We start from the raw sequence: 14,171 nt of genomic DNA on the forward strand, positions 1-14,171 counted from the left end.
GAAATTATTTATTATTCTCTTATAACTCATAAAAATTTACAACTCGATTTATATACAAAAATGAATGAAATTTAAATATACATTTCTCTTTTCATATTCATCGTCACTAAGGAATGTTCTACTTTTCAAGAATATAAAGAGTAGAATAATAAAATATTGATATAATGATGCAGTGTGAGCAATTATATATAAAGAAAAGTAAGTGAAAGTAAATAGCACGGCCATGAATTCATTTACTCTACTCTCTGGTGCAACCAGAGAAAACTAAATATGAAATATATATTTTTGCAAAAAGTAAGCAAACACACATGGTTTCCTTCTAGGTAAAGGCACCCTCAATGAAACCAAACAAATTCATTGGCCTAACTTTGGCTAACTTTGGTTGTCCTAGCAAACCCCATAAGTGTGTGGAAGAGGTTGTATGGCTTTGATATGTCCTATAGTGATTTAATAGTTAAATTGTGTGTATTCTTAATTTTTATTCATTAAAGTTCAAAATGGAATTAAGTTACATTTTAGGTGATGTTTATTTCCATTTTAAATTATTCAAGCTTTAATGAAGTTGTTTATTTAGTTTTAAAGAATTATAGATTCATAACCCATAAATTGTAAGGGATATTAATCTATAAATTCTAAGGCTTTCAAATGAAGCATCCATCCTCTATGCAGGATAGATGATCATATGAGAGCCTTTAAAGATTTATTCAAGATAGAGAAGGGAACTTGTAAATAAAATACACATGCCCTAAAGATGGAAGCAAGCAAAGTGTATAAGGTCGATATATTATTTCTTTTTTAAAGATCATCCAATTCAATGTGTTAGTGCCATCCTGAAAGGAGTCATGCACAACACAAAGGGGATCTATTTGTAATTATAGGTGTATTAGAGGCCTTATAAATGAATGTTAAAAAGCCCTCCAAAAGAAATCAGGCTAATGCATGAAGTCCTAAATTCATTTAATTTAAATTAATCATTAAACTTGATTGATTAAAAATAAATTTCACTCAATTAAACTATCAATTTAATTTATTTTAAATGAATTCAAATTTAATTCAAATTTTCCTAATTTTTGTTGTAACATTTAAAATTTTAAATTAATTGTTAATTTTTTTATTAATTTTAATTAATTATTATTGAATTATTAATGAATTAATATAAAAATTTATTCAAAAATTTTATATAAATTTAAATTATATATTTTTAATTTTGTTATATTTTATTTTATTTTTAATGAATTTTTTACTTTATTATTTAATTTTTTTAATGAATTTAATTAACTAATATGTAATTAAGGGTAAATTAATTATTAATTTAAAATTTAATAAAGTTTTCATTTAGATTTTAATTTTTAATGATTGTGTGAATTATTTTGTGTTAATTGAACGTTGATTTATAATTTTGTGAATTTTATTTTTTATTTATTAGAATTTGTTGATATTAAACCATTAATGAAGGGTTGTTTGAGATGATAGTTGTTTGATGGTCAATTATTGTCAAAATGGGGTAAATTCAAGTCATTGGGTATTTGACACTAAGTATTCTATATTAAATGTTTCATCCAAATAGGATGTGTATGGTGAATCAAAGGATTGCCTAAGTTTGCTTAAGACCTGCCTAACTTATTGTCTATAAATGACACTTAATTTTATAGGTTTAGAATAAATGTTTTCTAAGCATTTATAAATACACATAAATGTAAACAAGCCACATCAATTATTTAATCTAGATCTAAAGGAAATAATCATGGTGACTTATAAAAATTATTAATCAATTGATGATCTTTAGCCTTGATAATTCATCCTTATAATATGCATGGAATTAAGTTGAGCAAATTCAATTAGAGAATGTGATATTCATTTATAGATGCATTTTTCTCAAGTTTGAATATAAGATCTTTTATGATTTAGAGGTAATGAACAAAATCCAATAAACAATCCAAGTACAATCACCTCTAAATAACTTAAGTTCCCATATCCATCTTTATATTTCATTGAGAAGATATATAATTATGAAGCTACAAGGCTTAAGATTTATGATTATTGAATCAATATATAATTTTTAGTGATTTTTCAAATGTATAGTTCAAATAATGGGCTATAAATTAAAAAAAAATCAATTATAACTATAATTAAGCTCTACTATTCACCTGAAAAACCAAAGGACATGCATTTACCTTTAATATCCTACCATTTAAACATGGAATTTTATCAAGCATTTATTCAATACATAATTCAAAATAATTAAACACACACACACACACAGATATATATATATATATATATACAATGATTATCATATTTTGAATTTTTTTATATGATATAGAATTTCATGTTGAAGAAAATGAGGTGTCATTCATTAATTTAGGTTTGGTATTTTATTTTCTATAATTTTATAAGGATTTTGTAATTTAAAACATCAAATGTGAAGATTTAATCGAGATTTATACAGTCAACATTGGTGGATGACAAATGGCAGTGCCTTATTTGGCCGCTTAGGCCAATCATAGCATAAGTGTGTCGCTCTTTCCACATAATAGCACACATGACAATCAAACATGCATGTATGGTTTATGAATTAACCACATCATATGCGGCTTGCGACAATTGATCTGTGAAGTTATCAATGGGTGAATATAATTTATTTGAATGAGATCTATTTCAATACATGATCCCTACTTTATGATTTTGATGATGATAATATTAATGATTGTATTATTACTTTTCACATTAAGTATTTTAGATTTTTTTTATCTTAGAGTACTAACATTACAGGTAAGACAAAAACTGCTCATGGCTACTTCAAGCTCAAGATTTAGTAGAATAGGAATGTCAAGTATTCAATGTCTATAATTTTATTTTTCTTAATTTTCTATTTCATGAGTCTGGCCACATAATAGTGTATGAAATTGGGTGACCATGCACACACACAGGGGAGTGATATAAATTTTAAAAGTTAAAAGTTTTTATACTAATCATATTGTATGTTTATAATCATACCGTATAATTTATAATCATACTATATGATCAGTTTAGAATGAATGGGCTTAATGGCTAATTGAATAATTAGTTTATATTAACTAATCATACTGTATAATCTAAATTATACTATGCAATTCATTAAGATTTGAAAACCCTAGTCATAAGATAAATTAAGATATTCAAAATTTGATTTTTGATCTAATCAAATTATACAATCTGAGTTGTATTATATAAAATTTGAAATATTACATAAATTAACCCCCACAATTAGTTATTTAAATCATAGTTTAATGAATGATAGTAGATCATACTATACGATATTGACTATAATGAATGATTGAAAGAGATGAAATTTGGTAGTCCCAAAGATTGAATAAACAAAATTATAATTTTTGAACTAATCATACTATATGATATTTATATCATACCGGATGACCTAATTAAAATGAATTAACTATATTGTATGATGATAAAAGTAGGGGATTACTTATAGAGAATATTTCTAATCAACCTATGAATCATCCTGTATGAATAAGAGAGAAAAGCTAATTGATCGTACTGGACAATCTTTAGACTGTATAGTATGGTGTGCTTGAAAAGTTGAACAGATTGTCTAAACAACTATTTATATCATACTAAACAGGTTTAGTTTTTGAACTGATCATATTGTATAAACTCAAATTGTACTTTACAAACAGTGACAGCTAATTTAAATTTTTTTGGTTTCTTGAAGCCCAATACTTAAGAAAAGCTTGGAGACTCTCTTTATAATTATGAGAGGATTATGTGACTACTCAAGGAACTTTGAGAGAGAATCTTTTGAGAAATCTGGGGTTTGAGAGGAAGTAGAAGGAGAGGTTGAACATAAGGGAGGAGTGTGAGGGGAATACATGGTTGCTACTAGCTAGCTACACCCATGGTCCTCCTATGACCTTGTTGAGTTTTTGAAAGATCTCTTGGGAGAGAGGATTCTATGTGAAGTCCTCAAGGTACTCTGCCTTCTCTAAGAGGGAGAAAAAGGCTCTTAGGTTCTTTGCCTTCTTCATGAGGGAGAAAAAATAGTCAAGGTTTCCAGCCTTCATCAGGAGGGCAACATAATCTCTAGTATCCGTCGCATCAAGTTTTGTGAGTGTGAGTCTGTAAGGGCTTCTCTGCCATATTGTGGGAGAAAAATGAGAGTCACTTAGTATTAGTGCAATACTCAGAGTGGAGGAATCTGGGGAGTGAATGCAGGTTAATCGAACCACTATAAAAATCTCTGGTGTATCTTTTATTTTCCTACTTTTATTTTCCTCTATATTATTTCTTTTATAACTTCTTGGGGAAATTGGTGATTATTGCTTCATTTCATAAATCAAAATATCATCTTAGTTAAATCAATTTTTTTGATTATCTTGTTTGCTTATGTAATCAATTAGAATTTCTTATTTTCAATTTCTAAAAACTTTTTCAAATATATTTTCATCATTATTTTGAAGTTGGAAATTTTTTTAAATTACTAATTCACCCATTCCCCCCTCTTGGTGATCCTAAATCTAGTTCATTAAGGTTTCACAACCTTCACAAACTTTCAAGTACTATAAGAGAAGGTTTCAAAAATAAGATTTTAGAAAACTCTTGGAAGAATAATCAATCGCTTATTTTGGTAATCATAACACTTTGGAGGGTTATTTGATAACCCATCCACCACAATTTGAAAATAATCCTTTTAATTTCTAGAAATTATGCATGTTAAATTTTTTACTATCCATTGATTATATAATTTGTCATATGATTCAAACTGGCTATTCACTTCCATCGCATGTAGTTAATTGTGTTAAAACTAATACTCTTTTTTACTTAATGAAGTTATGTGGATAGGGAACTCACACAGTTTAATGCTAAACATTAAAAGCTTTTTGCACCGACTTAATAGAGTTTTGAGAAGGGTGAAGAGAAGTGAACATTTAAGATAGGCAAGCAAAAGATGTAGAAAACTTTTTACGCTGAATCTACCTTAGAATCATCAGAAGCAAAAGAAGAAGAGAAGGTAACAAACCTGTGTCTTGTGGCTAATAATAACTTAAATCAATTAGATTAAGATATAGTTTGTCAACTTTCCTATGATGAATTACTCATTTTTTCTAAAAAATACTCATGATTCATATAGGAAGCTGAAAAAGATGCATGCTAGTCTTAATATTGAATTGTCTACTTTACAAAATGAGCATGCTAGTTTCATTATATAGCATTTTAATTTTGAAAATGATCACATGACCTCGCTTGATGAATATGATGCCTTAAACTAGAATTATTAACTTAATTAATGTACAAGAATCCTTAAAAACATCACATCTTGAATTAGAGAAAGCATACAAAGTATTAGAAGCATCTGAATGAAAAATAAATTTCAGGAAGCATGCATTGAAAATTGAAATGTCCATTCTTGAAAGTGCAAAAATAATTTTGGAAGAAAAACTAACTGCACTTGAGAATCATAAACCACCACCTACCTTAGAAAATTTTCATAAGCCCTCAACACCGTATGCATCGTATAAACTTGGGAGAGGGCACCATGATCCACGTAGGTTAGTAAATCCATTTCCTTGTGTTATGTGTTACTCTTGTGGCATGTTAGGTCATATAGCCCGCACTTGCATAATCCACCGTAGTATAAATCTAGTGTAGAGCCCTAAATTATATTCATCACAATATATCATTCATTCATCTCATTCATTCAAGTTTAAGCTGGAACCCAAACTCACTTGGGTTTCCAAATTTAACCTTTGAATGACAATGTAGGGTTGGTCTCAAAAAAGATCTAGCAAGAGCATATGGTACCTGGACAGTGCATGCTCAAGGTACATGGTTGGTGATCTAAAGTAGTTCATCACACTATAGGCCAGGTTAGGAGGCAAAGTGACATTAGGGGACAACACAACTAGGTAAGTAGAGGGCACATGTATAATTGACAACTCAAAAAACTATATGACTGAAAATGTTGTATTAGTTAATAGTTTAAAGCATAATTTATTAAGTATTAGTCAACTGTGCAATAAATTCATTGATATAAAATTTATTTTTAAAAATTGCATGATTAGTTTAAATGGAAAATTTATGTCAGAAGGAAAACAAATGAACAATTTCTACATGTTAGACTTGAATTAGATTCAATATTCAAATTCCTTATGTTTAAAAAATATAATTGATAAATCTTAGCTATGGTATATGAGCATAAAGACACTTAGTAATATCACCCAAAAAAACCTAATTAAAGGAATGCCTAAGTTAGACTTCACTGTAGACCACCTATGTGATAGCTACCAACTAAAAAAACAAGTTAGGTCTTTATTTCATTCAAACAAAGGCATTAACACCTCAAGGTCACTACAAATCCATCATAGGACCTAATTGGACTAGTTATCATAGTCAGCCTAGGAGGAAAGACATTTGGGTTTATAATAGTATATGAATTCTTTAGATTTAATTGGTTAGATTCATAGTAGTAAGTCATTTAATTTAGAATTTTCTCCACATGTATTCAAAGAAAATTAGGATATGAAATCTCAATAATTCATAATGATCATGACAGAGAGTTTTAAAATGATAAGTTTTAATCCTTGTATCAACAGATAGGATTAGAATATAACTTCTCTACCCCTAGGACCCCCTAACATAATGGAATAACTAAAAGAAAAAAATAGAACCTTGGTTAAATCTACTAGGGCAATACTAGCTAAGTATTCACTCCCTAGGTATTTTTGGGAAGAAGTAATAAATATTGCTTGTTATGTTTTGAATTGGGTGAATGATAGATCCAAGCTTAATAAGACACCCTATAAATTCCTTTAAGGTAGGAAACCCAACCTTTCTCACTTATATGTCTTTGGCTATATATGCTTCATCTTAATCAATAAAAAATAACCCTTACAAAAAATTGATCCTAAGTCTGATGATGGTGTCTTCTTATGTTACTCATCTGTAAGTAAGACATATAAAATATTTTATAAGAAGACCCTGGTAGTAGAAGAGTATACCCATGAGATTTTTTATTAATCAGATAGGAAATCCAAATCTAAACCTAAAGAAGATAAAGTAGAGTTTATTCAAGGGGTAAAAGCATTTTCTATAGTAGATAGAGTAAAACTTCAATAAATATTACCTAGAGAATGGAGATATTCTTCTAGTTATCCAAAAGAACTTATTTTAAGAGATCCATCTAAAGGTGTTAGAACTAGACATAGACTTAGTAAAAAAGATAGTCATTTAGCTTTTATCTATATGATAGAACCCAATGATATTTATGAAGCCCTCGATGATGAATTATGGATCCTAGCAATATAAGAAGAGCTAACCCAATTTATTAGAAATGATGGATAGGAACTAGTTAAAAGACCTAAGGGCTAGAGTGTGGTTGGAATAAAGGGGTTTTCAAAAATAAGATAAATGACTCTGGAATAATAGTGAGGAATAAGTCTAGATTAATAGCTAAGGGGTATAATCATATTGATGGAGTAAATTTTGAGGAAATATATTCCCCTGTAGCTAGACTAGAATGCATTAGGGTACTAGTAGCCTTAGCTTTCTTTAAGGGTTTTAAAATGTATCAAATGTATGTTAAGAGTGCCTATCTAAATGGGGTGATTCAAGAAAATATTTATGTTGAGAAACCCCTAGGTTTTGAAAATTTATAATTCCAAAATTATATATTCAAGCTAAAGAACTCCTTATTTGGGTTAAAGTAAGCACATAGAGGCTAGTATGAAAGGCTTTATTAAGGGCAGTGTAGACACCACCCTCTTCCTAAAAAAAAAAAAAGATGACTTACTCATTATCCAAATTTATGTTTATGACATCCTCTTTGGAACCTTAGATAAAAACCTATTTGATGAATTTTCAAAAATAATGAATAGATTATTTAAGATGAGTGTGATGGGAGAGCTAAGCTACTTTCTTGGATTTAGTGTAAAACATATGGATAGTGGATTCTTTCTTATCCAACACAAATACATCAAGGACATCCTTAAAAATTATTAAATGGACAATGCTGCTATGAACACTCCCATGAGCTCAACTATTCGATTAGACAAGGGCACAAATAGAAAATTAATAAATAAAAAAAGGTATAGAGAATAATTGGATCACTTTATTATTTGACTGCCAGTAGACCAAAAAAATTTTTTTTTTTGAAGAAGAAACACTGCATTAATAACCAAAACAAACAAACTACAAAATAGATTCCTCCTTTAATAAATTAAAAAAGGAAGAATGAACCTTATTCAAACTAATGTCTTCCCAAATAAAAGAACAAAAAAAGAGCAAAGTTAGCCCACATTTCTGCTAACTTATTATTATTCCTACCTACACAATTGAAAATGACATGATTAAAATATTTGATAAAAAAATAGTTCTTCAATTTATTGTACACCATTATTAAAAGCTTCTTGAAGAAATTAATGACCAGACATAATATTTAGTGTGTGTCTCTATGCGAGATTTTAGGTTGATTAAAAATAATCCCACATGACTGTCATTAAGAGTATCCTTAGATACCTGTTAGGCACTCCAAATCATGGAATTTGGTATCCTAGATACAACACTTCTTTTTAAATCATAAGATTTTTGGATTCTAATTACTTATGATGTAGGGTAGATATAAAAAGCACTTTAGAAATTATTAATTCATAAGATAATCTTTAGTCTCTTGGTCCAGCAGAAAATAAAAGTCAATAGCCCTTTCGACAGTTGAGGTAGAATATATAGTAGTAGGGAGCTATGTTGCTCATGTTTTATGGCTAAAGAAACAACTCTTATATCTTGGACTACCCGTAAGAACCATTTCAATTATATCTGACAATACTAAAACAATTTCTATATCCATAATTATAATTCAAAACTCACATACAAAGCATATAAACATTAGGTGCCACTTTGTAAGAGACCATGTAGTCAAGAGAGATATAGAATTGCATCATATAGCTACAGAAGATAAATTGGCATACATCTTCACTAAACCCCTAGACTATGACACCTTTAGTGCCTTGTGGGCTAAATTAGATGTTATATACATTCATTCTTAACTCAATATATTGGGTGTTCCTATTTGCGGTTGTCTTTCGATTTGCTGGTGGGATTTGCTACAGTTTTTAGGATGTTCTTTTGTTCATGGCTGGGTTTGTGTTTTTCACTAGATCGGTCATTCTTTTTTAGTTTAGGATCTATGTTTTTATTGCTTTGATAGGTGCTACTCTTCTTGCATTATTTTTGGTATTTGGTTCTTATATTTTTTTTATTATGGTTATAATGTTAAGGGGTTAGTTTTTGGATTTGAGTACCTTCTTTGCTGTGGGTACTTAGTGGATTTATTTTGCCTACTTTAACATTTGTTTAGGCAAAGGTTTCCATCTACTAGTTGTTGCTTTGGTGATCAGGTTTGCATGGTACATTGTTATATTTGGTTTTATTATTGTGGTTGTTTAATCGGAGATAGGTGTTGCTAGCTTTGTTCTTGCATGTTTTGGAATCCTAGCTGGTTAGAACTTTGGAATTTTATTTGCAAGTATAACTATTGCATTTTCTATATATTCTTTTACCTTTGCCATATCCCTTTTGTGTTGTATTTTGTTTTGCAATATCCTTCTTTTGTAGGTGAGTATATTAATCACAGCTCGAAAGGGAATCTGGATCGTGTCATTATTTTTTGCATCTCTAATTTTTTTTGGGTGCCCAATCTTCTGTACCATAGCAGGTTTCTTTGTACTTTTTGCTAGTAGGGACCTCGGGCTTATAGATTTTTTTTTTTATTTCTTTTTGTAGCTCTTTTGAGCAGTAGGGAGCTTGAGGTCCCTTTAAGGACCTTGTACTTATTTTTATATTAACACGTAGGCCCCTATGTAGGTTTCAATATATATATATATATATATATAATTTAGAATCATTCATTCATATTTGTTAAATTATATGTGTTTGTTCTTATACATGTTTATGTGTTGTTGTTTGTTGTTTATGATTTAAAAAAAAATTGTTACAAATATTTCCTAATCATCACACATGCACCTCACTAACTCACAAAATCTTACAAATTTTTATTTATATCATAATGTACGATCCACATTCATACTATTCGATATACATAGATGCACAGATCACAACCATTAGTTTAATTAATGATTAAGATTAGATCCACTATATCTACATTGTACTATATGAACCTCTATTCATACTATGTAATCTACTTTTAACTAACCTTTGAGGAATTTAATTCATTTGGTATGAAATTATTGACAATCATACTATATGATAGCTCTCTTCATACCATATGATACACATTTCAAATTGGATTGGGATAAATTAATTCGACCGTTACAATAATAATAATTTTTTGTATTATATGAACATCTATTATTACGACATGATACGTTTCATCAAATGTCAAATTAATGACTCCTCTAGATTAATAAAATTTCTTAAGATCATCGAGTATGATATTTAATCGTACTATACGATCTGACCACTTTTTCTGACAAGTTATATGGACAAATTAACTTATCTTATCATACTATATGAAACTAAATTATACTATATGATCTTCCCTAAAATCTATAAATTGGATGGATTTTCATATTTCAATTTATTCAACACCTTCAATCTCAAACCCTCTAAACCTTAACTATCATATAGCTAGTGGAAGTAAACTTAGTAGAATGACCTAGGAGAGATCCTCCGCTTCTAATCACTTTGACAATCATTTTTTATCCGTAAGGGATGAAGATACCTAGTAAAAGTTCAAAAATGATAAATTCAGACCATCTAGAATGGTAAATTAACCAGCTATAAATTTTCCATGTGATGAACCTCTTTGCCTCCACTGCTCTTTAATTTATACTCTCACTAGCTTTTCCCTTAAACTCCAAACTACTTATATGAATTCATAGCTAACCTTAGGCTTAATTTGGAAACCTCTATCATGACTTCATATGTTTATTGACATCCTGTAGAGATCACCAAGGAATATTTTGGGAAGCATATCGGTTTTTCTACTAAAGGACCTCATCTATAATCCCTTATCTCTACAACAAACTTTGACTGGAGTTCTATAAACTTGAGTAATAAAAATGTGTCCATAAACTAAAAAGAACCATTAGTCCACACCTTAAATCAAAAAGCTCGGGTTATCCAACATGTCCTTAGAACCTCAATTATACTTAAAACTGGGGATCCGGTTAGCATTACCCCACTTCTTTTCATAGTCTCCTACCTAATAATGTCGAATACCTTATTTGATGAAGCCCAAATGGTTCTTGATTATATAAAAAATATGACTCATATTTTACATCTTAATACTCGATAAAAAGTAAAATGTGTCATTAGGACATGTCACAGGATATATGTCAGATAAAAAATAATAAATCAACTACCCTGCTCCTCCCGTTAATGTTCTCATTTTCTATATGGATGCCTCCTTCCGTATCATTTTCCATTAGGGGCACGAACATGAAGAGCGGGATTTTGTTGAAGAAGGGAAAACTACTCCTATAGGTTGACCTTCACCATCACCAATACTATGACCTGCACCTGCCTACCCTACCAACCATCACGATGACATAATTCAGCATCTTGAGCAACTAGAAACAAAGCTTTATTATCACATTCAACAACAATAGAACGAGAAAGAAATTAGATAGTTTGGAGAAAGGTTTTCCTCAATTGACAATCAATTTACCTTCATCCATCAATAATTTTAACCACCACAACAACTTGATCCTGATTCACTTTATCATTAGTGTTTATTTGTTATGTTTTATAGCTTTTACTTCTTGTAATACTCACTTTGTTTGTTGTTCCTTCTCTTTTTGGTGATGTCAAAGGGAGATAAAATGCATGTTTGGTTGTATGTTTTGATTTAATAGAATCTTGTAATTGTTTTACTTTGTTTTATGTTCCTTTTATATTTTATTAAAAAAAAATACAACCCCTAATTTTTCAAATAGTCACCTAGTGAGAAAAATATTTTTTATCTTTCCTATCAACCAACATTATTTGTCATCATAAAAAGGGTAAGATTGTTGCAATTGAAGATCCCTAGTTTGTGATTTTGATGATGACAAATATTAGTGATTGAATTATTACATTTCTCATTAATTTTTTTAGATATTTCTTTTATCTTTGAGCACTAACATTTCAGGTAAGACATAAAATGCTAAAGTCTAATGTAAGCTCAAGAATGGGTAGAAAAGGAATGTCAAGTAAATAATGTATGTAATTTTATTTTTTATTTTTTATTTTTTATTTCTTTAGTCTATTCACATTAGAGTGTATGCAATTGGGTGACCATGCACACACACATAGAGGGAGTGAGATAAATTTTAAAAGATAATTTTTTAACTAATCATATTGTATGATTTACAATCATATAGTATGATCAATATACAAAGATTTGGCTTAAGAACTAATTAAAAAATTAGTTTCCATGAACTAATCATATTATATGATCTAGATCGTATTGTATAATTTGTTATGATTTGATAACCATAGTTGCCAGATAATTAAGTAACATATTAAAAATTTGATAACATTATAGGATGACTAATAGAGACGATTGATAGAGAAAAAATTTGGTCATCCTAAAGATCATACCAAACAAAAACATGATATTCAAACTAATCATGCTATATGATATTTATATAATTCTGGATGACCTAGTTGAAATCAAATAACTGTATTGTACGATGATAATAGTATGAGATGACTTATAGATATGATTTCTAATAGTTCTGAGAATCATTTTGTATGAATAATAGAGAAAAGCTAATAGATCATACTAGATGATATTTGGATCATAATGTATAGTGTGTTCAAAAAGTTGTATAATTTTTCTGAATAACAATTTACATCATAATAGATGGGTATAGCTATTGAATTGATCGTACATATGAACTCAACTCGTATTGTACAAACAATGATAGCTAACTTGATTTTTAGGATTTATTGAAGGTCAATACTTAAGAAAATCTTTGACACTCTCTTTGTAATTATGAGAGGATTGTGTGAGTACTGAAGGAACTCTGGAGAATCTTTTGAGAAATCCAAGGTTTGAGAGGAAGGAGAAGGTGAGGTTGAGCATAAGGGATAAGGTGTGTGAGGGGATTACATAGTTGCTCCGGGCAAGCTACACCCTTAGTCCTATTGTGGCCTTGGTGATCCTTCGAAAGCTCCCTTGGGAGAGCGGCTCCTAAGTCAAGTCTTCGAGGTACTCTGTCTTCTCCAAGATGGAGAAAAAGGAGCTGGGATTTTCTGCCTTCTCTAGGAGGGAGAAAAATGTGTCAAGGTCCATTACCATCACCGGGAGGGTTATATAACATCCCGAGCTTTCTACATCAGGTTTGGTTAAAGTGAGTTTATAAGGGCTTCTCTGCCTTATTGTGTGAGGAAATGGATAGTGACTTTAAGTTATTGCAACTCAGAGTAGAGGACTATGGGGAGTGGACATAGGTTAAGGTTGACTAAACCACTATAAAATTATCTTATATTTTTTTTGCACCTTTATTTTAACTATATTTTATTTATTTTAAAACTGTTTAGTGTTGATCTCATTTTTATATGAGGTCACTAAGACCAATCTAGACTCCAGGATATATCCAGACCCTAGGGTCTATCTAGACCATAGGATCTATCTAGGTCATAGGATTCTTCTAGACCCTAAGACTTCTTAGACTATAGAATCCTCATATATTTTAGAACCTAGGATTCTTCTAGAATACAAGCCTTAGGATCTATCCAGATCTTATGTCAATCCAGATTCAAGCTAATCCAAATCTCAAATCAATTCATTCTTCAAATCAATCCCAAACTTTAAACCTATCCTGATCCCAACTCAAGTTTAAACCTTAATCTTGTCTCTAATAAAGCTTAAACCCTATCCTATCACTTATGATCATCCAAATGGTTATAAATAATTTGGATAATTAAAATCCAATCATCCAAATTCAAAATCCAGGCTTAAATCTAAGGATAAAGTGCCATGTCTTGAAACCCTTTTTCAAGGACTTTTCAAATACTTCAAACCCCAGTCAAATGATCTCTAATCCAAAGTCTATCCATTTCATATTAATACAATATGTCTTTAGAGACAAACTTATAAATGTGAGCTCAATCTAATACTATTAACCCTAGAAATTGGATCAAAATCCAAAGGCTATAAAACCTTCAAATAT

The sequence above is a fragment of the Dendrobium catenatum genome, unplaced genomic scaffold (genome assembly GCF_001605985.2).
Source record: "Dendrobium catenatum unplaced genomic scaffold, ASM160598v2 fragScaff_scaffold_621, whole genome shotgun sequence".
Classification (NCBI taxonomy): domain Eukaryota; kingdom Viridiplantae; phylum Streptophyta; class Magnoliopsida; order Asparagales; family Orchidaceae; genus Dendrobium; species Dendrobium catenatum.